Here is a 3,955-nt window from a genome sequence, read left to right as displayed (position 1 = left end):
ACTCGATATCACGTTTTTTATATACATGTCTCATTATTTTTATCCATGCATTAAAAGTTGGTTCACATTAAATTGTTGTATGCATGTTTACATTTTAAGGTTTCGAAGTACATATGTTCAAAAAAATACTAGAAACTTAATAAGATGAAGTGATCAGGTGATTTATAAGAAGATGTCGAACTGCGTACTTTTTTTATAATGGTATCCACCTTATAATTAAGGACTAAACTTTACTTCTAATTTTCATCTCAGTTGTTTTGAGTGAGCGGGGGGCCAAAAAGCCTATTAACCACGTAAGTCCCTGTGAGTTCGCAGCGGCCACATTGAAGTATATCCCGTTCAAATTGCAGTGGTTGCAGCCCTTGTACCACCAGGCTCCGTGGCGTTCCTCGGCACAGTTTCTACTACTCAAGGCATCGTTGTCTCGGTCTTTGGTCGTAAAGGCCTGGTTATTGTGGTATGATAGCGAGTCTCCTGAAAGATAGTATAGCCACACGTGTAAAAGGCGATATTGACAGGAGGTAACTTTAAACATTAGTTTGTTTCGAACATAACTTAGGCCAATAAGGTGTGATTAGAAACAAATTTATCAATTAATGGAACTGGGATATTGGGAGAAGTGAAGTAAATGTTTCACAATCAGGTTCATTTTAAACTGCATTTTGCTTTCTTTATTAAGTTACAGTTTCATAATATAGTTAAAAAATTGCTATCTTTTATAGTTATTACTTTTTTTGTTATTAGTTTCCCCTCCAAATTGTGGTTTTACGAGTCAATGAAACAAGTTTGAAATTGCTCCTTTTCATTTAGTTTTGGCTGCAAGGGATGCCAAATTCTACCCCTTTTTTTTCTGTCTGGAGTTGAAAAAACATAGACAATTCCTCATTCACTTTTAAAGGCACTCCATAGACTATTGGTTATTACTGAAAATGATTATTAGAAACTTACTTGAACTAGCAATGTATGTATAGAGATGTGAACAATGTGAGAAACGACTCTCTCTGCAGAAGGAACGTATAGTTTTTGTGAAAGAGGTGAATTCTCATTCAGCTGTTTGAATCACGATGTTGCTTTTCTGTCTTTCATTGACACCTACCAAATACAATCGGACACAGCGATGGACACAGATTACCCTGCAACATTGCCTGTATTACTACGAAGCATCCACTTATAGCATCTTACCTGCGGTTCCCGAGTAACTTCCCACTGTAAGCGTGTAGTTGTCGCTCACATCGGCGATGGTGAACGAGTCATACACGGCAAAGCCGGTATCGCCGTTGAAGGCTGCGAGATCTACGCGGAGTTCGTACTCGCCATGGGCAGTCAGACGGTGCAAGATGTCGTTACCGAGCCAAAACTCTCCCTCTAGATTCCCAAAGCCCCGGCTGTAGTTGGCAAAGTCCAAATAGAAATCTACACTGCCGTCCTGACGCCGCTGGAAAACCTATCAAAGGAACGTGGAGGTTTTAATAGTCTGGTCTTCTTTGACTTGATCAAACTTCTTATTTCAAAATATATTCTTAGAGATGAGTACTATCTCATTAACTATAATCCGTAAACTTACCGTCCATCCACCACCGTCTGTTTCCATATCACAGTATACCCGGAAAGCTTCACCGGAGTCTAGAGGTTGAACCAGGTACACGCCACTGATCAATTCACCCCTCGCAAGAATCTCGGAACAATCCTTTGGAGGGGCAACTGTATATTATGTAAACGTCATGCAAAAACAAACAAATCAGTTTTTTATTTCACCAACTGTAAGGACATAAAATTGTTATAATCGATTTGCCCCAATCCAGTGCAAATAAAACTTACGAGTATGCTTATAGTGAGTGATAATCGAGTCTCAACGTGCTTTTGGACAAATTTAAGCTACTTCTTCAAGGTCAAGACGGTGTCCAATAAAATCTTACCAACAAAGTTGTCTTCGGCTTCGTGAACAATCGTTCAGTATTTTGTTATTGACTTGTCTATAGCCTTTATTACAATGTCTGTTAAAACAATAAACTTACGTCTAACATGAAGGAATTTAGGTAGAAACAGATACTTGAAGATCTTCTAGCTGTCGTCTTAAATCCTGTACCTCCATGGAGACCGCTGAGACTGTGTACTGCATTTCCTCGACTATACGTTTAGTATCGTTCAGCTCGGAGGAGACAGTCTCCTGATTTGCTGAGACATGGTCACATGTGACCTGCAACTCATCTTGATTTATTGATACTGTACGAAGTATTTCCTGGACGGTCGTACAGTTGTAGCCGGGAACGGATTGCCTGCAAACTGGCGGATTGACTGTGATGTGTGGCTGGCACACACATCGCCCAGTCTCGCTCGTTGTGTAGGGCCCAGTGCTATGCTGAGTTTGGGATCTTGCTATCATAGCAAACACGGCTAGGAAGACCAACAGGGTCATTTTCATACAAGCTGGTTCCATTTTAGGGCAAACTGATAACAAGTAAATGTTATTTTGTAGGCGGTTTCGTACCTTTCAGTTCAGACAAGACGACCTATGGTTGAACTTTTGCTGTGACGCACTAACAAACACGTTTGGTCCACAGTGAAAACTATGGTTTATTTGCGTTGCGCACAAAAATATTGTTTTCAAGCATTGGACCAAAACCTACACCAACAAAGGTGGTTTTTTGACCCAGAAAGTATGAGGAAATATAGGACTCTTTCTCTGTACACAGTATAATACGAAAGTGTAAGGCCGCTAGGGCAAGAGGAAATACATACATGCATTGCATTACACTTTGTTTACAGGTAGGTAGCGAAAGTTATACACTGTCTGGGATGAAACTATTTGGTTGTCACTTGTCTTATTTTTAAACTAGAATTGGAATTTGTTAACTGTTGGCGCTGGACTCGCAGTATGATCATGTAGGACATCATCATAAATGTTCACACAGCCATGTCACAGAGCTTGGACTTAATCTCCCTCCAAGCACAATTCGTACACAGTCTACTGGAAGAAAACCAACATCTTATATTTTATGAAAGGATTACACTCTGATTTTTTATCAACTATTGATAAGTGGAAACCTTGAATGTACAAGGTAATTTGTGTAGTTATTTATAATCAAGGGATACATTGGGTCTATAATTATAATTGTATGGTGTTTACATTGCATTATAGATCACTTTCAGAAGTTTAACCCCAGTGGAATTAATTTTTGTCATCATATTCTGGTAATCCCGACATTTAAAGGAACACATTGCCTTGGATCGGTCGAGTTGGTCTTTGGAAAGCGTTTGTAACCGTTTTTTATAAAATGCATATGGCTGGAAAGATGTTGTAAAAGTAGAATATAATGATCCACACAAACATGCCTCGAAATTGCGTGGTTTTCCCTTTACCTTGTCGACTAACACGTCGGCCATTTATGGGGGTCAAATTTTGACTCCCATAAATGGCCGACCGTCTTAGTTCGCACAGTAGAAGGAAAACCACGCAATTTCGAGGCAAACTTGTGTGGATCATTGTATTCTACTTTTAAAACATCTTTCCAACCATATGCATTATATAAAAAACGGTTACAAACGCTTTTGTTTTGACCAACTCGTCCGATCCAAGGCAACGTGTTCCTTTAAGTTTCGAGTCTTAGTTAGTTTTGCTTATATTATCCTGCCGATGCACATGGATATACATACCATAGAGCAAGGCTTGCTCTATGGATATACATGTACATATACTGTGGTATTTGAATAACACGTGCAAAACTGCAAGACAAAACAATAAAGTGTGCCCTCTATTGGTAAATATTCAAGTTCTCCCAAAAAAAGTGTTGACAAAATTTTGTCCCGCCATAGAGTTCGCTGGAGGCTGAAAATACCTACAGATGAGCATGGAAAAAAAAATTGGAGAAGTAGCACCACAATTTACGAGATTTTAATGGATTTTTCATTAATTTACTCTTTACAATTCTGATTCATTTGCAGGCTTTTTGATGTT

The 3,955-nt window shown here is 39.0% G+C and overlaps 1 pseudogene; it reads right to left on the bottom strand.

The window, feature by feature from the left end:
- Positions 1-223: 223 nt before the first annotated feature.
- LOC139952455 (fibrinogen-like protein A) lies at positions 224-2,437 on the bottom strand (annotated as a pseudogene).
- Positions 2,438-3,955: the final 1,518 nt, after the last annotated feature.

The sequence above is a fragment of the Asterias amurensis genome, chromosome 2 (genome assembly GCF_032118995.1).
Source record: "Asterias amurensis chromosome 2, ASM3211899v1".
Lineage (NCBI taxonomy): Eukaryota > Metazoa > Echinodermata > Asteroidea > Forcipulatida > Asteriidae > Asterias > Asterias amurensis.
This window is presented reverse-complemented; position numbering and strand designations above follow the sequence as displayed.